The sequence below is a fragment of the Pleurodeles waltl genome, chromosome 5, assembly GCF_031143425.1.
Source record: "Pleurodeles waltl isolate 20211129_DDA chromosome 5, aPleWal1.hap1.20221129, whole genome shotgun sequence".
NCBI classification, from domain to species: Eukaryota; Metazoa; Chordata; class Amphibia; order Caudata; family Salamandridae; genus Pleurodeles; species Pleurodeles waltl.
The window spans coordinates 1707249454-1707269616 of NC_090444.1; the positions used below are offsets into that span (position 1 = coordinate 1707249454).

General features: G+C 42.1%; 1 long non-coding RNA gene across 1 annotated transcript; it reads left to right on the plus strand.

Annotated features, from left to right (window-relative positions):
• The first annotated feature begins 384 nt into the window (after positions 1-384).
• LOC138297424 (uncharacterized) lies at positions 385-18858 on the plus strand. The gene is made up of 4 exons (XR_011204095.1): positions 385-423; positions 528-587; positions 13101-13164; positions 17122-18858. It is a non-coding gene; the product is annotated as an uncharacterized lncRNA (long non-coding RNA).
• Positions 18859-20163: the final 1305 nt, after the last annotated feature.

Sequence of the window (20163 nt, forward strand, 5' to 3'; positions counted from 1 at the left end):
AATTTCTATGGTTGTGTACGTTTAAAATGTGAGCCTAACTATAACGTTCCTGTAACCTTTGTCTTAATAAGTGAGTATATATATATATATATATATATGTGTGTGTGTGTGTGTGTGTGCGTGTGAAAGTGATTTAACATTAAATTAACAAAAGTCACCACATTGATTAATTGATTATACAATACTAATGACCTTTGCCATTCCTACAAACAAACTATACTATGCAGAAAACACTTTTTTGGTTTCTACTGCATAATGCAGATTGAATGTTTGCTTATATGTAAATCTACTTTAAATCTACTCTACTTTACTTTATTACTTGCTATTGTAATGTTCTTGCAGAAATATACTCTACTAGGCTCTGCTTATTTTTCTTCCCAGGGCCTATTCATCTTGACTTTCGTAGTTCTTTGGGACAGGAAGGTAAGAAAGGTTATCTAATATTCCCTCCATTATTAGTGAATCAACACATGTATATTTTCATATATTTTATCTGTGACTCACAGTTCTTCCTTTTAAAAACACAGGTTCAGGATTCATTGGCAAAAACATTTGCTTTATCAACATGGACCCCATCGCACTCTAAGGTGAGAGTGGTGTTAGAAGTATTTCGCTTTATTGCTCAGATTGTGCTTTTATGTCTTTGCCCTCTCACACAACTAACGCATCCTAAATATTCTTAGTTTATGCCGAATGCACAGTAAATCTAATCTAGTATGTGTATCAAATCTAAAATCCAGTCATGTACTGTTCAACTTTTTTATTTGACCTTTTCAACCACTTCCATGATTACATCTTTTTATCTTGTATTCCTTATGTAAGGCTTCTTCACAGCTACACATTTTATGGATGTCTTTACAACCCTTTCCGACAAAGCCTAACATTGTATTCTAATGAGCTAAGGTCTGAATGATTCTAGTTTACCATATATGTATTTTCTCTCATTTCACAAATCACTGCCTTCCTCAGTTGGAGATTTGTTTCAGTAGGTTTACCCCTACAAATTGTTATGACTTCACGAATTTCAAGTCGAGTCCAACAAAATTGTTACAGTACATTTATTTCTAGATGTATCCACATCGAGAACATGTATGTGTGAAGAATAACTACTCAGTGAAAAATACAGCTTAACTAAATGTGATGCTTGAGTGTTTATTTGTTTCTCTATGGATAAAATATTTCTCTGCATGGTGGAACCTCTTCTCCTGTAGCTACATTAAATATTGGGGTGGTCCATCTTTATTGTCACCCTGAAAACACACATTTTACTGCCCTTGATGAGAAGTATTTTGTGTGTTTTTAAAGGTGGGGAGGTTACTTGGAAGAAGCAGATAAATGCCCACAGATTTACATGCCTGCAGGTGCACACCTTCATTTGAAGTTAGACCTACCCTGGAATGTCCACTAACTCACCCCAACCTTAAATCTACAATTACGGAAATTCCACCGTACTGGCATAATGTTCACATTTTCAAAAGCCATTTGTGGGGTTAAAAGATTTACAAAGCATTTAAGAACTGGTACATGCCTCTTCAACTTTTATGAAGTTTAGTTTTCCTCTACTTTTATTTCTCATTTGCAGAATTAGTAGGTTGGATTTAGCACTTTGGTTTTGGTATCTATCATGGATCACATGTCACATACCATGCATTAGCAGAGAGAAACTCTAGCAGCAGTGTTACTGAAAAATATGCAATTCTAAAACTACACTTTTTAGGCTCAAGTGACAGAAGCATTTCCTTATCTCCTGCAGCCATACGTAAGGATGAACAAGCCCTATACAGAGACATGAATGCTTCTAAAGAGAGGCTTGAAAAACAAGTGGTATCACTAAAAGCAAATCAGGCCTAAAAGTGTGCATGATGGTAGTTATGGGATGAGTGGTAATAATACCACTTTGGATGTGTCTTGTGTGTCCAAATGCTGACAGGGAGCTGTACTCTGAAGTGGTAAATTTCTTAGGGACCTCCAAGCTACTAACCTCTATCTGAGGCCTATACACTGTGCTGTCTTGTTGCCACATTTTAGTCTCAAGCTGGATAGTCTACAGCGCTCATATAAAAGTTTGCATATCTGAATATCTCCCATACATAGAGAGGGCTCTGAGGTTTTCTTCAACACCAGGTACCCACTTAGGTGCACAAAGCGGAAACTGACATTTCCCTAGGTCTCGCATTTTCTTGTGGTCATCTGCTCAGCTGGCTAATGTGCTCCAGAGTTCATTGGCTGATTTCTCGAGAGCACCCACACCACATTCCCCTTTTCAGCTTCACTTTTTGGTCCATCAATTCCTCCAGGATCACATCAGGGCATCTTCCCCCAATTTTATCTTCTGCATCAGGCTTGCCACCAGAACCAGGAATGGACACCAAATCAGAACTTGGGGCCAGATGTAGCAAGCGTTTTGCATGGCGCAAACTGTGAAAATCGCAGTTTGCGCCATGCAAAACACGCATCGCAATGCTCATTCCCATTTTGGGAAAATAGGAATGCGACTCGCAAATAGGAAGGGGTGTCCCCTTGCTATTTGCGACTCGCACCGCAATGCTAAATTGCTTTGTGACCGCGAACGCGGTCGCAAAGCAATTCGCAGTTACCACCAGTGTCACACTGGTGGTAACACATTCGCAAAAGGGAAGGGGTCCCTATGGGACCCCTTCCCCTTTGTGAATGTTGCCAGAAATGTTTTTTCAGAGCAGGTAATGGTCCAATGGACCACTGCCTACTCTGAAAAAACTAAACCAAGTGGTTTTGTTATCTTTTTGTATTGCAACTCGTTTTTCTTTAATGAAAACGGGCTGTAATACAAAAAAATAAAACTGCTTTATTTAAAAAGCAGTCACAGTCATGGAGGTCTGCTGTCTCCAGCAGGCCACCATCCCTGTGACTGCAGGGAATCGCAATGGGGTCGCAAAATGCGACCCACCTCATTAATATTAATGAGGTGGGTCTTTGCGACCCCATTGCAATTCGCAGATGGTGTCTGAGACACCGTTCTGCATCCAAATTTGCAGTTCAGAAATTGCGAGTCGCACCGACTCGCAATTTCCGAATCGCAAATTCGGAAATTGCTACATCTGGCCTTTGGTGTGGGACACTCCCATGCCCCAACACACCATCATGGATTGTGGAAACGCAATGGTGAACATGCATATTTCCCACTTACTGTCTTCTTACATGTATAGAATTGGGTTATTAGTACAAGTAATATTCAAAATCCTTGTCAGGGTGGACCACAAATGTAATTAAGTAAGGCAGTGCTTACCCCTCTGGTAGCTTGGCACAAAAACAGTTAGCCTTAATTTATAGGCAATGTGTAAAGTATTCATGCAGCACTCAAAAGGCAATAAAGTGAAGAAAAAAACAACATAAGAAAAATTCTGCACCAATTTAGAAGAATACATAGAACAAAATGTAATAAATAAAATCACACCAAAATGAAATAAATCCAATAAGTAAAACTGGAGATATAATATTAATATTTTCAGTAGAAATTGTGACAAAAAGCACAAGGCACCAATCAAGGTTAATTGGTTGTGCTGGTTTTGGTTAAAACCAACTGTGATGGAGTGCAGGTCTGATACTGGGACCACGTACATCCTACTGGAACTTTTAACTTCTAATACAGCCCTGTTTTTGACACAAGAAGCTCTTGTCAATGAGGTGTCTACAGTCAGGCTGCAGGCTGAATCGAAAGAGGGGCTCAGTGGTTTTGGGTCACTGAAGTCCTAGACCTTGGTCAGAAATTCACATTAGGCGAAGGACCATGGGGCGATCATCGTAGGCATGAAGATCTGGTCAACTATTAGAACTTTGCATTGGTGGGAAATGAGGGACAGACGTTGTTGATGCAAAGTGTTCTGGTTAGCCTGCTTTCAGCAGGATGTTTTTATTTTCTAATCAGCTGTAACTTTTTCATTCTGCAAAAACATTGCTGTTATTGTTTTATGCATAACCTTTCACCATGAACCCTTGTCCAAGGTAGACGAGTCTGAGTACCTGATAATCCAGCTAGCAATTGTCGCCACAAGAGTTTATAAACAGTCCGACATTCAGACACTCATTCACGTCAGGCCCTTTAATGGAATGTAAATGTGTTTCTTATAAAAACATTGTATAGGCCAGGGGACAACAGGGAGGTAATTCTAACAAGGATTTCTTCCACGCTGCATGCCATTTCAATTGCTGACGTCGGCCCTGTCTCTACAGCTAACCCCTGGAGATGGCAGGCAGACTCCTATTCTTCAGATAATGGGGGATAGGTGCGCCTCTCATGGACTAAGTATAGACAGATTGTGCTATCATTGCTATGCTCTCACTTTCTTTGGCCTATGTGTGTGTCTGAGCCCTTTGCTAACGAGAGAAAGGAGTGAGGCTTGTGGACCATGACTTCCCCTGAGATGCCACAAAGTGTCAATTTTCAGACTGGCACAAATCACCTTTTTCAGACTTGGTTGAGGTGCTGCTTGCAAGCCAAAAGTGTTGGTCCGACAGCTGCCAAGACTGTGTAGAATTGACTAAGTCACCCACAAACGGGGATGCTGCTGCCCCTAATCCAGCAGTCTAATTCTAGCAATGGGAGTCCTACAAGAGGTGTTTGACTTTATGGCACAATTCTGAATCCTGACAGGTCCACTTAGTGATTTATCTTTCTGAGGTTGGCAAAATGAGTACTGTTGGGTAACAATAAACATCTACTATTACAGTGCCAAGATTCCCCTGATGAGCGTGTGTTTTACAAATGTATGTTATGTTGTGTTCTACACCCATTTAATCAAACAGCTGCACCACCGCTAGTGGAAACCCATTTAGCATTTTGAAGTAAGACATGTTTAGAACTTCCATCAGCCACTCATCTTTGTAATTTTGCCAGTCATTCCTGTGACTAGTCACCCCTCTTACCAGAGTATTTACTCTTTAAGAAGGGGCCCGTACATAGTAAAACTTTATTGCTCAGTCTGTAACCAGATTAATATTATTCCCTTTTGAAAATGAAGGGCGTATGTATGCAATAAAAAGAAATATAAATATTTGCAAGGCTCTTGTAGAGAGAGGGGATCATTATGAGAGGAAGCATTTGGGAAACCTATAACTATATAGCTAGCGTAGATGTAACTTTATAGGATAATGTTCAAGTTGAGGAAAATGTATTTTTCAACATATTGTGGGCAATATAAATGATAAACATTGAATTTGGTTTCTCTAGGTTGGTTTAGAGAATTGTCTAGCTTCTGACACACATTTTGTGTATGAGAGTGAATGCAGGTATATTTACAAAAATAAGAATAGTAACTATTGATGCAAGTGGTATACCTATTGTTAGAAATGGGGTCTTTGGTTGACAGTCAGGTTACCCCCTGTTCAAACAATGACCCTCACTCTAGTCAGGGTAAAATAGAATGACCCTCAGCTAACCCTTGCTTACCCCCTTGGTAGCTTGGCAAATCAGTAGGCTTAACTTCGGAGTGCTAGATGTAAAGTATTTGTACCAACACACACAATAACTTAATGAAAAAACGACAAAATGACACACCACGAGTTTAGAAAAAAAAAGGAAATATTTATCCAAACAAAACAAGACCAAAACGACAAAAATCCACAATACACAAGTTAAGTTATTAATAAAAATGCAAAAAGAGTCTTTAAGTAGTTTTAAACACACACTAACGCTGTCAGCGTGAAAATGTTCCTTGGGCGCGTCAAAAATAACCCCACACGGGCGAGTGTGCGTCAAAAAGGGCTTGCAATGCGTTGATTCCACTCACGAGCGGGACCGTGCGTTGTTTCTCCTTTCGCCGGGTTGGGGCGCATCGGTTCTTCTCTCCTCAGGAGAGTGATGCGTCGATCCGGTCAGCACTCTCAGGTCCGGGCAGGCCTTGCATTGTTTTTCCACGCACAGCGGTACTTGAGTCGGAAATCCAGCCGCACAATGATCTGAAAACCCCACAGCGCGGGTTGTAATCTCCCAGCCTCTGTCAGCGATGCTGCGTGTCGTTTCTCCTGCTACGTGCATCGATTCTTCGGTCGCATTTCCTGCGAGCTTCGTTTCTCAGCTGCGGAGCCGGCGGCGCGTTTTTCTTCAGCCGCAGATTGGAGTCACGTCGATCTTTTCCCTGCACGGCGCTCTGAGCGTGGATTTTCTTGTCTTTAGGCTGCCAGCTTCTCCTTTCAGGGTCCCAGGAACTGGATGGGCACCAAGGGGCAGAGTAGGAGTCTCTTCAGAGACTCCAGGTGCTGGCATAGAGAAGTCTTTGCTGTCCTTGAGACTTCAAACAACAGGAGGCAAGCTCTAAATCAAGCCCTTGGAGATGTTTTCACAAGATGGAAGGCACACAAAGTCCAGTCTTTGCCCTCTTACTCTGGCAGAAGCAGCAACTGCAGGATAGCTCCAGAAAGAACAATCACAGGCAGGGCAGCTCTTCTTCCTCAGCTCTTCAGCTCTTCTCCAGGCAGAGGTTCCTCTTGTTTCCAGAAGGGTTTCTCAAGTCTGTGGTTTTGGGTGCCCTTCTTATACCCCGTTTCTCCTTTGAAGTAGGCCTACTTCAAAGTAAAGTCTCTTTTGAATGTGAAATCCTGCCTTGCCCAGGCCAGGCCCCAGACACGCACCAGGGGTTGGAGACTGCATTGTGTGAGGGCAGGCACATCCCTTTCAGGTGTGAGTGACCACTCCACCCCTCCCTCCTAGTACAAACGGCTCATCAGGATATGCAGGCTACACCCAAGCTCCCTTTGTGTCACTGTCTAGTGTGAGGTGCAACCACTCCAACTGTCAAACTGACCCAGACAGGGAACCCACAAACAGGCAGAGTCACAGAAATGGTATAAGCAAGAAAATGCACACTTTCCAAAAGTGGCATTTTCAAACACACAGTCTCAAAATCAGCTTTACTAAAAGATGTATTTTTAAATTGTGAGCTCAGAGACCCCAAACTACACATGTCCATCCACTCCCAAAGGGAATCTACACTTAAATCAGATTTAAAGGTAGCCCCTATGTTAACCTATGAGAGGAACAGGTCTTACAACAGTGAAAAACAAATTTAGCAATATTTCACTGTCAGGACATATGAAACACATTATTATATGGGGAAACATCCTTTTTTACAACTTTTTTTTTCCGAAAGTCGTGGTTAACGAAAGCGCAACAACGCTTTTTTTAACCACGACTCCGTTTTTTTGTGCCTTTACTACGTATGTTCTGAACAACGAACATGCGTGGTTAGGTTTTAGGGTGGGGTTGGGGGTGGGGTGTTTTTGGTTTTGGGGAGTGGGTGGGGGGTCAGGGGGTTTTAGGTTTTAGAGTGGGGTTGGGGGGTGGGGTGTTTTTGGGGAGTGGGTGGGGGGTCAGGGGGTTTTAGGTTTTGGGGTGGGGTTGGGGGGGTAGGGTGAGGGATGTAGGGTGAATGGTGCCTATTGCTAATGACTTGATCAGGAATGCCTTTACAACAAAATATCGTTGTTAAGGCATTTGTGGTAAAATCATTAGTAGTAGCAACGAGGTCGGTGTTCCGACCTCGTTGTTAAGGCAGTAGTTGTTTTTGAAGTCATTCTTTCGTCGTACAATATCTTATATGTCCTACCTTAACCATACACTGCACCCTGCCCCTGAGGCTACCTGGGGCCTACCTTATGGGTGTCTAACATGTAAGAAAAGGGAAGGTTTAGGCCTGGCAAGTGGATACACTTGCCAAGTCGAATTTACAGTTAAAACTGCACACACAGACACTGCAATGGCAGGTCTGAGACATGATTACAGAGCTACTTATGTAGGTGGCACAATCAGTGCTGCAGGCCCACTAGTAGCATTTGATTTACAGGCCCTGGGCACCTCTACTGTACTAGGGACTTACTAATAAATCAGATATGCCAATCATGGATAAGCCAATTACATACACATTTTGTAAAGGAGCACTTGCACTTTAGCACTGGTTAGCAGCGGTAAAGTTCCCAGAGTAACAAAAACAGTAAAATCAGAGTCCAGCACACATCAACAACCTGGGGAACAGAGGCAAAATGTTAAGGGAGACCACGCCAAGGATGAAAAGTCTAACACCTATTTATATTCCTATTTTTGAATAAGAACACTGCCAAATCCTAGCATTTGGTGGGGACATTGTTTTAGATCAAGGAAGAGTGGTACACATGTTTGGTCTCAGAGTTTGTGTAATGTCTGTTTTACAAATGTTGTTGCGCTTAACAAGTAAAAATGCTGATCGGAAATCAGACAGCTGTACTCTACTAGAATGCCTCATATTGATTGGCTCTTATTTATTCTGTTAATAGCTACGCAAACATTCCTTTCTGTTTGTCAGTATTATGTATTTAAAATGTTCCAAGTCGTTGAAAATTGTGTAGTACTAGTTAGTTGTGAGTGTGATTTAGCTATATATCCTCATTGTTGTGTCAGATTTACAATGTTAATTATTTCAACATCTATGTCAGACCTATCAGCAGGCGTAGTTGGACTCTTGCTCTAGGCAAGACTACTGGTTTAAGGATAACAGTATTTATGTTTGCAGGCGACCATGCCAATCCTACAAGTCGCAACTGTTGTTTCAACCCTCCCAGCTCACAAGCAGCACCTCACCAGAAAGCTGAACAGTAAAAGGTGATTTGTGGCAGCCTTTACGCATGGACTCAAGAGTGTGACATCTCAGGAAGTGTTGTGGTGAAACAGAGATTACCCCTTTCTCACATGAACAACGTGTCTCAATCAAACACAGGCAATGAAGAAGATGCAGTAAAGTTTTAATAGGTTTTATTTAGCAAAACTGCAATCTCCGATAAGTTGCATGGGCTGCATTGATTAGGATAATGAACAGTGCAAGAAACAAAATGGTAAAGACAGCAGTCATTAATACAAAGACCCCCACCATCTTGCAATAATATGTAATGACATGAGATGTGAAATATATTCTAATTCCCTACCATGATGAGCCTAACCTATAACCTAAAAGAGAGCTAGGTATGTTAAACCTAATCTGCCAATGCATGTCCATGAGAATGGCCCCAAACCTCATTACCTGGGTATGAGGTCCCTAGCTCAGACTCCGTAGGGACACGAAGCCTGGGCCAGCGTCAAGGCGACGTGCAGCATCGATAGCAGCGATGGCATCTGGTCGAAATCCCTCTGACTATCTGTTTAAGTGAGGAGTATTTATACAGATCTGCTTGGACCCCTGACGTAGGTCTGTTCCCAAACAATAGATAACAAGGCATGCTTGGGATGGTAATTTATATAAACAATGCCCTCGAAAGCGTGAAGAGGTAAAGTACCTAATGTGAACACCTACAGTTTGTTTATCTTTGTCGCTTGATATTGATAACACAAGCTAAAATATGGGCCTAACTAAAAACAAGGCAGCCATCTTAAAAGATTTAGTTAAATAAATGAGCAAGGTAAGTAGGGTAAAAGGTGACGGGACACAAGTCTGCAAGCCAAAGGCTAAGCTAACTCCTGTATCCCATTAAAACAAACTAGGATTTGCTACTCAGCCTTAGGGCAGTGTTTCCCCAAAACTTTCCTCTGTACCTCAATTTTTTCTGCATTTTTGCTCTGTTGGCATTAGGACTTTCCGCACTTTACCACTGCTGACCAGTGCTAAAGTGCCTGTGCTCACTCTCCTAGACATGGTTTGATTAGCATACACTTGATTGGCATATTTAATTTACTTGCAAGCCCCTTGTAGAGTGGTATACTATATAACCAAGGCCTATAAATTAACTGCTACCAGTGGGCCTGCAGCACTTATTGTGCCAACCAGTTAAATAACACTTCAAACAGGTCCCAGGCCTGCTGTTTCACCCTGAAGGCAGAGTCCCACTGCCATGTCGACATGGTATTTAAAAGCCCTTGACAAGTTTTAAACCTCCCTTTTATTACATTTGTCACCACTAAGGTATGGCCTAGGGAGCCTATAGGGCAGGTTGCTGTGTAATTAAAAGGTAGAACATGTACATAATTAAGTTTTACATGTCCTAGTAGAGAAAACCTCCCAAACCATTTTTCACTACTGTGCGGCCTAGCCCTCCCATAGGATGGCATTGGAGATTATTTATTACATTTAATAAACTGTCATTCCTAAATGAGAGGAGGTAGGTGTGGCATGTTTGGTACTTGTGAGATGTAATGGTAAAACCTATTTAATGGTAAAGTCAAATTTATCATTATAAGTTTGAAAAGGCCACGTTTAGAAAGCTGGCATTTTCCTGCCCTTAGCTTTCTGTGCCTGAGGCCTGCCTTATTTCACATGACTGGGTGTAACTGACAGTTGAGACTTTGTGAATTTACCCCAGTTAGTCACACAATAGTCGGATTACCGGAGCCTGAATAGCCTTTCCACCTGCACGTTGGGGGGTGGGGAGCAGAGCTGAGCACAGCCTCACTTGCACCTGAATAGGATGTGCTCTGCCATCACACAATGGGCTTAACGACCCTTTATTTTCAGTGCAGCCGTCTAGGAGCCAGGGCAGGCAGAAAACTCCTAGAACATCAAAGAACCTTTCTAGAAACTTCTCCCAACTTCTAGGAGCAAGGTACGAGTATAAAAAATGGGGCTCTCGGACCCGCTCATTAGTTCACTACTGGACTCTCAGAGGATTGCCTGCTACTGTGACCTGTTGTGCACTCAACCCGTCTGCTGCTGTTCCTGGAAGGACTGCTTTTCTGCCTGGTGCCTGCCTTGACCACTCAGAGGTCAGCCCTGCTATTGAGCCCTGTATCTACACCTGTACCCAGGACTTCCAGAAGTGACTCCAAGGGCTAGTCTGCTTGCCCCCTGTTCAGAGCCAAAGGGACACAATAAGCTCCCACAATCATGAACACTCACCTGGATCCATCCTAACTGAGGTCTGAACCCCCAGAAGCCTTCCATCCACATCTGGGATGGCCAGTTTCCAAAAGCGGAGGATTTAGACAAAATTTGGCCAAAAAGAGCTTTGAGAACAGGTGGAGGCTGAGACCAACCTGCTCTCCTAACCGCCCGAGGTGCATTGTCGGTCAGATTGACTTTGTGGCTTCACCTCCTACATTGTTCTCCACAGCAGCAAATCTGTTTCAGCAGTCCTCCACCAAAGGGGTATCTGTCCTCTTGGAAATGTTGTTGGGTGCAGACCTCCGCTTTGTCCCACTGGAGATTTTCAACTACTATCTCGACGACTAAGGACCAGATGTACCAAAGAGTTTTACCCATTCTGTGTCTATGGGAAAATGTGTTTGTACATATGGCCCTAAGTCCGTAGGCAAAAATCTTCACCACGCCTTTGCTTCACGGCTGTCCAATGAGATGCTTCATTCTTGGACAATCCTGCAGCCTTGTCTCACTGAACTTCTACGTTCTGAGAGACTATTTCTTCAAAAAATATCTAAATTTGAAGGTAAACACTGACCGGGCCCAATCCACTTTGAGTCTCTGAACCGCGCTCCATCGCAGTCAGCCTTAACTTTAGACTTCGCCCCGGTCTACCACAAACAGATGTCCACAATTGGAACTTTTTGCTTTTAAGTGCTATTTTGAAACTTAAACTCTAAAAATTTAAGGTTTTGGGGTGGGGTTGGGGGGTGGTGCGTTTTTGGTTTTGGGGTGGGGGTGGGTAGTCAGGGGTTTTTAGGTTTTGGGGTGGGGTTGGGGGGTGGGGCGTTTTTGGTTTTGGGGAGGGGGTGGGGGGTCAGGGGGTTTTAGGTTTTGGGGTGGGGTTGGGGGGATGGGGTGTTTTTGGTTTTGGGGAGGGGGTGGGGGGTCAGGGGGTTTTAGGTTTTGGGGTGGGGTTGGGGGGGTGGGGCATTTTTGGTTTGGGGGAGGGGGTGGGGGTCAGGGGGTTTTAGGTTTTGGGGTTGGGTTTCGGGGGATGGGCCGTTTTTGGTTTTGGGGAGGGGGTGGGGGGTCAGGGGTTTTAGGTTTTGGGGTGGGGTTGGGGGGGTGGGGTGAGGGATGTAGGGTGAATGGTGCCTATTAGTAATAGTTTTTATCAGGAATGCCTTTACAATGAAAATTAGTTGTTAAGGCATTCGTGGTAAAATCATTAGTAGTAAGGACGAGGTCGGTGTTCCGACCTCGTTGTTAAGGTTAGTAGTTGTTTTTAATTCGGTGTTCCGTCGTATAATCATGAATGACTAATGTATTCTTTCTTTCACATTTAGCTGTTTGATTTGAGATCTGCAGTAACACTTTACAGATCATTTAATTCAGCAAGCTCCATAGGAAAGGCTTTAAATTGAAAAACTCCCAATCTCAAAATGGCATTGAAAGGTACCTCATATATGTCATGAATATTGAATTCTAGGCCTCTAGTTGTTCGTTAGAACCGTATGGTGAAGCTACTGGAGAGGAATGGAGGATCAATTGGAAGATTGCCCATGCTGTTCAAAGTATATATTTTACCCCACATGTCAGACCTTTTTCTGACACAGATGAGGAATATATTTGAGGATTTACATAAAATCTGTCATGCATTGTTGCTTTCTAGAGCACTAACTGTAACAGCTATGACACAATGGAACCACTAATTCTGTTCAGTTACTGCAGTCTGCTGCACAGGAAATGACTTACATTCTTTAGCTATTATTCCATCCACATGGTGTTCAGGAGTGCTTCATTCCTGTCATGAATACAGAACGTATGTTTTAACTATATTTAGTTGCAACTTATACAAATAAATCTAACAGAGCACTCCATTAGATTTTTGCAACATAACTCCCATTATAGTTCAATTCCCTCATGAATTATTATTTGTCTCCCCCTTCTCCCTTCTCTGAGTTAACTATACATTGTGAGGTTTTTATGTTAATTTACTTGCACATATTGTGACTGTTACAAACATTTAGCTTTTCTTATTATAGTTCGGCATTATGTCTTCCACTCATTTTCATGTATCTGTTATACAAATGTTACAATAAATGAAAACCATGGATATTTAGAATTCACCAGATCTCTGTGGTGGAATATGTGAGATCTGCCTCAAGAAGAATTGCATATGTATATATATTTGATTATACAACACTTGTATATTTCAGCAAAAAGGAGGTTGAAAAATGATGGTGTTTTGTATGCTGAAAAAGGATACACATGCTATAATACATTACATTTAATTAATTTCTGCAGATTGTATCATATATTTCATCGGGGTTTCAGGGCCAGAAGACATTTCGCGTAAATCACAAAAGAGGTAAGTATTAATAGATACTGTTGGAATATGCAAAATTGCTTACTGATGAAATATTTAATAACAAATGTAAATTCTTCACCGTGATCTCTGGTCAGCATCATGAAAGGCTTTGTCTGAGCTCTGGGAGCAAGTTTGCACCTCGTCAAGAACTATTACGCCAATGGGTGACAGACGGAAACTCATGCAAATGTGCTACTAGCAGTTTTAGACATTATAAAAATTACTTTATAAAAGTGCCTTCAGTAAAATAGTTAGTACAAGTCTGGCTTTACCAATAAATTGCATTTGTAATAAATATTTTAAAAAACAACAAACTTTTAATCTTGTTCCTAGACAGGAATAACATTATATAATTTTAATATAAACTCCCACTGCTTTTCTAAGGAACAGCTGATCCTGCTACAGTAGCTTTCGAGGCCTTTCCACTTAAGGATATGTTTTACGTTAAAAATGTCAATGTCCTACTTTTAAATACCATGCACCCTGCCTTATTGGACACTGAGGCCAAACTAGGAGTGATAATCTAGATTTCAAAGGAGGAATTTAGTCCTATCATAAGGGGTTATTTTGACCAGCCAAATTTACATTTCAAACCTGCACAACCAATTTACTGGTAGTAGGCCTGCAGTTATGTTTTCTGTTGTCACTCCGATAATGACACAATATGTGCTGCCCACTACTAGTGACATTTGACCTACCGGCCCTGGGTACACTTTTGTTGGAAAATGGGTTATTGGTAAGGTCCGGTAAGTACCTACACTTAGCAATAGGCCACTAACCTCCACTTAGGTCCAGTTAGGTCTCAGTAAATTAAACCTAGCTCAACCCTTGGTACCTTTGCAACGAGTGACAAGGCTTAATTTAGGAGAATAAGGCCCATATTTATACTTTTTTAGCGCCACATTTGCGTCATTTTTTTACGCAAAAGTGGCGCAAACTCACAGAATACAATGGTATTTTGTAAATTTGCGCCGCTTTTGCGTCAAAAAGCGGCGCAAATGTGGCGCTAAAAAAGTATAATTATGGGCCTAAGCGTAAAGCATTAAAATATCACAAAACAATAATTAAATAAAACACAAAAACAGTTTAAAAATCCAAAATCAATTTATAAAAATAAGAAATATGATTTGCTTTAAAATGACACAAAATCGAATAAAATCGGATAAGGGGAACCGGAGATATGAATTTTTAAAGAATTATTGTTTTTTAGCGCATTGGAACACAAAGCGCCAATATGGGCATCTGGTCGCACCTCGACCGGGGCAAAGTCAAAGTTTAAGGCTGACCGTGATGGACCCCGGCTCGGCTACAGCCCGCGGGAGGCCTCGGTCAAAAGTTTACCTTAGGACTTAGTTGTTTTTCTGAAGATTTTCTTCAGCAGGATGAACCTGCCAGTCCAATCCAACCTCCTGGAACTCTTCCTCAGATATGCGTCGCGGAAGCCCTCGGTGGAGATTTTTACCTTTGGACTTAGTCGTTTTTCCAGGGTGAAAATCCTTTGACCGGGGCAAACATGGATCTTGATCCGACGTCCTTGGAGCCCTCGTCGGATACGCTGGCTGGGAGGTCCCAGTCAACTCCCTACGTTCGGACTTAGTCTCTTTTTTGGAGAATTTCTTCACTGGGATGATCCTGAAAGTCAGGCCGGGACACGGTTAAGGCAAGCCGGCTAGAGTTGCCACGGGGGGTTGGTCCCTCTAAGGATCTTTTTCCAAAAAGTTATCCAAAGTTATCCAAACTTCTGGGTCTTCTTCCAGATGCTCTTTTAAGGTTCTGTTGCGGTCCACAGTTCACCCCAAGGTTCCAGAAGCTCTGAGATGCTCCTTGGGGATGTGGACTACAACTCCCAGAATGCACCTGAACCAATCTCCTTTTTGACCACTGGACAGTGGTCAGCTGGTTGGTTTCTTCAGGAGTTGGTGCAGGGGACTCTGGGCAGCAAATTTTCACGTGTAGCAAACAGGGAGTCCCTTCTTGAACCAGCTGAAGCCAGGCAAAGTCCTTCTTGTGGTGAAGCACAAGTGTGCAGCTGGTGCTGCCCTTCAGGGTGTAGGGTCCAGGTGCAGGTCAGGGGTCCAGCATGGCAGTCCTTCTTCTCCTGTAGTTCTTCCTTGTTGGAATCTGATGGGGATCTGAGGTGTGGATGCAGGTCTGCCAGTTTTATCCTTGCTCCTGGGTGAAAAACAGGGGGGTCCTGTTTCTCCAATCAGGGGCAGGGTCCTACCCCCTGTGATGACCACTTCCTGGGAAGTGTGGCAAAAATCAATCCCAGGGATCAAAATTCCTCAAAAACTACATCATGGCTAAAAGTGATTTTTGGAGGTTACATCTGGCTGAGCCCACGCACTGGTGTGGCTAAAAATCCTGAACACAACCCTCTCTTGCCCTCTTCTAATCTAATCAAGGGGGCACCTAATTGTCTGGTTTGCATGATGTGAGGGTGTTTCTGGGTTGCTCCAAATGTCCTTCTCTGCCTTTGAAGACCAGTTTGGCAGCCCTCCCCCTTCCTGCTTCACCATCTGCTGAGGGGAGATCTCCTCCCCCAGGCACATCTCTTTGTGCTGAGCCAGGCCACTTCACACCTCATCAAGGCAGCCTGGCCAGGTTGCCAGAGGCTGGCCAATCAGAGCACAGCAGCAACAACACTGCAGGGCTAAAGTTGGCAACTTTTCAGGTAAAGTAAGTTTAAAACTCTTTACCTGAACAAGTTATATTAAATCCAGCAACTGGAAGTTGTGGGATTTATTATAACAATTAATTTGATACCAAACGTCTGGTATCTGTTATTTAAGGGGATTTTTCAAATTAAAATAAAGTCTCCCCAGTCTAGCCTATGGAGGCCAGTCACTACAATGAGGGAAAAACTAATTTGGCTGTTTTACCTCACCAGGGCTTATAAAACTATTTTTATAAGGTCTGTGCTTATAGTTACTTAGCACCCAGCCCTAGGGGCACATAGGGAACACCTTTGGGGTGTCTTATATGTAAAAATAAAGTAGTTTAAAGCTTTGGAGCTACTTTTAATTCCAAAGTCGAATTTCCATGTAACTTTAATTTAAAAGCAGCCAGCAAGGCAGGCCTGCCTTTAAAATGACACTGGGCACCTCAGCAGTGCACCTATGCGGGCACTACCTAAGCTGGGGTCCCTAAACCTCCATGCCCTACCATATACTAAGGACTTATAGGTAGGTTAATTTTGCCAATTATAATTATCCTTATTTGCATATCCACTTTACACAGAGCACTGGCCCTGGGACTGGTAAGCAGTACCCAGGGCACAGCCAAGAGTCAGTAACCACCAGTACCTGTCCAAAAGGTTTGGGGTTGACCACGGCAAAAAGGAGGACTTTACTACAACTTTATACTATATACCAGAGATATATGATAGATAAGTTAAATATTTCAGTTAGGAGTGGAGCCTATTTCCATATGTTTAAGAGTTTAAACCACATGCAATGAGACTGGACAACAGTGTCCTTGTGTGTAGTGTCCTAAACCAGCAATAAAATATAGACAGAAAATTCGAATGGCCACACAAAAAGGGGCATTTTTCTACACAATAGAAACCATATACAACAAACATATAATTAACAAAATCACGTTAGAAACTGCAATTTTTGTTAGTATCGGTGTGCATGTTATAGAAATAGGAATGTGTTTAAGTGAAAATATTTAAGTATGGTCAGGCAAATTGCTATTATATTTGCTATGTAAGATTATCGTCCACCCCGTGATAAAGACTTTTAAAATTTTTGCATTTAATACTTCATTTATTGGCTGCCAGGGTAATGAATCGTAGGCTTGATACACATCAGTATTTGTAAACGTGATTGGAAAATATATTACGTTTCATCTCACCTCGCCACTGTACTTGCATTGTTTTTGTATCACATATAAGTGTCCTCAAATATGCTAAATGATGTATCTAATGTAACCCTATCATTTTGTTTTTCCTAGAAAAGTACAACGTTTCAACTGTTGACTAGACTCGCAACAATACTGAGATGAAAAGTACTGAAAGATGGGTTTCGTGTCAAAAGACTCATGGATGGATTAGGCTTTAAAAAAAGTGTTTCTCAGTGAATAAGTACGATGCCAAATGTCTGTGACCGTCATTTTAGAGCTGCAGCTCTCAGGGACAGACATTTTCCTTTCTGTTTGGTTCAAGGCGCCATGCAGTTATTCTCATCCAAAATGTTCTCAGAATTTCTGCTGGTGAACGTTTCTATTGTGTTCACCAAAGTGTGAAAGAGGAAAGACTTTACAACGTGTGATCTGTCTGCCTCCTTTTGGATTTTGCAGTAATTGTCTTCCCAGAATCTCCACGTTAGTAATGCATCCTTCATAAGAGATTTTGAATTGTTAATTTGTGGAAGGAACCCTGCCCATTTAATAATAGAATGATAGAATCAAACACAATTTAAATGAGTAAAACCTATGCCATAAAGCAAGTGGCTGTAGCCCTGAGAAATATATGTTAAGCAGCATTAAAGAAGAAACAACACGATGTCAAAGCCAGATTACCAAGCAACCCACTTATATGTATATAGGAGCATATTTTAGTAGTAATTACTGACAAAAGGACCACAAAATGGTCAGTCTCACATTAGGGAAGTCGGGGATATCGATTTTTGAAAAGTTTTAAGTAAAACAATGCCTATAGCAACAGCGGTTTGTAAAAACCAATATTAATTTATGTTCATTACATGAAAGTAGTCACCTTAGGCTCTCCTGCATTAAAAAAAGGTTGAAAGTTACAAGCAAAATGTTCTGCCTCAGAGAAACTGGGAGGACAGGAGTGGACTTAGTTACCTTTCAGGCTGGACCGCTCAGCTGCATTCAGTTTTCCCTGTCCTCTTCACAGCCACAGAACCCTATTTGCCCTTGTTGCCTGACACACAACAAGAAGTTCCAGTTTCTTGAATGTAATAGATAATTTCTTCTTGGCCACTCGCTAGGCTTCAAAACCGGTGAGAACTTATCCAGGGTGGGAACTTTAGTGTAGCAGTGGTAGGTATATTCAATTAGTCTTCACCAGGGCTCCCCAAAAGTTCAGTCCAATCCACATCCAAATGGTCAGCTAGTTCTTCCACAGAGGAGTCCTTCTTCTCAACTTCTTCTGTCTGTGATGCTACAAAAGGCCACCCAAACTGACTCTTAAGAGCACTTCCGAACCAAAGCTACTTGGAGAATCAGGTTTTTATCGATCCTACTCCAAGACATAACATGCACTTCTTCCACATCTTCTTCTGGTCTTTCCCACATTCAATTGTAATTTGAAGGGTTGGACGAGGGATGATAGTTTTATCATGCATAATAGTAACTTGTGACAATAGTTTGTGACAACTCAGACCTACTGCCACAAAAAGAACACACAGTCTATCCTGCTTCCTATCTAACACTGCCCTGTTCTGGTATTCAACGTATCATTCTAAGTGATCAATGATTACTCTTCCTAATTTATCTACCTGCAGATCCAGCTGTATTAGAATTATATTCACAAGATGCCACTAAATCAGTAGCAAAGCATTAGGACACATTCTTAGGCATCTTTAACATAAGAAATGAGGAAGCGAGGCAAAATGAGGAAGGGAGGAACGAGAATGGGGGAACAAGGCAGAATACAACAAGCTAGCAAATACACAAAGGGCCAGATGTATGAATCTGGCCCATTGCGATTCGGTATTTGCGATTTTCCTTTTGTGGTCTGCGAATGCCTTTGATGCATTGCAGACCACGATTTTGCACTCGCAAACGGCCGATTTCGCAGTTTGCGAGTGCAAAATCATTTGATACATCTGGGGCCATATGTACGAAAACATTTTCCCATTGACACAGAATGGGAAAAACCCTTTGCTACATCTGGCCCCTGGTCCTTAAACTCGAAACTGGTTGATAAGAACTAGTGAATGAACATAGCCTTCAAAACAACACTGAAATATCTTCATGCAAAGTGTGAATCAAAGTGTAGGGTTAACATTCTGATTGGCAAGCAGCGATATAACTGAAGGGACCGGAAAACCAGTTGTACAGGATGAGCATCAGCATTCCAAGTCTAAAACTTATGAATATTAACAGCAAGAATGTTGCACAGGCATAAGGGAACCCTAAAGGAATCACATTATAGGGTAGGGGATCATGTGAAACCCTCTACCTTAGTTTAGCTCCATAAGACGGGGGTCCCGAATGTTGTCAACAGTAGCCAATATGTCTTGAATCTTATATTACAGGTGTTCACAGTAAGTGGTTCAAAGAAAATAGGTTACTCATTCACCGGGTAATGATTTGTAGTGTTCAAGCTAGTGCCATAATAACCATAAATTGACAGCCACTAGTGGTGCCACTGGTGACCAGTGCTTAATTTGTAAATAAAAACGTGCCGCTGCTCAAAGCCCTCCTTTTAAACATGCGGCTGCTGCAATTAAATGTGTGAACACGGAATACTAAGGCGGCATAATCCTAAAGCCATCTCAGGCCTCTTCAATTTATATAAAGCCTCTCTCTGCCCCTTCAGCTCACTCTAGCTCCCTTTGTGACGCTTTTCGTTTTTCTCTTCCTCTGTCTTTCTCATATGTGTCTTTTGCACGCAGCAAATGCTTGAGGCAGAAGAATAAGCCCCGGCCCTCAAAAATAAGTGCCGGTGCTCAGCACCGGATACAACAAGCACAAATTAAGCACTGCTGGTGACCCTTGACCGTGAATGGTCATTCCAGTGAGATTAGAGGTATTGTGGGGGATTGCTAGGATTGCTGATGCCAGAGTAGTCATATCACTCATATTCACCAACTTAGCACAGACCACCCATCAGTAAGCTAAAAGTGGAGGGCAATCCCACAGTGTACAGTATATCATTTGGCCCCTGACTGCACTTGACACAGGTCGAATGATCCAGAATATCAGTTTCAAACAGGTTTAAGAGCACAGTTCTAGTTGTTTAGCATTTTGAAGTACAAGAATTGTATTTGCACTTCCTTAGTATTCTCTCATGGTCTAGAAGGA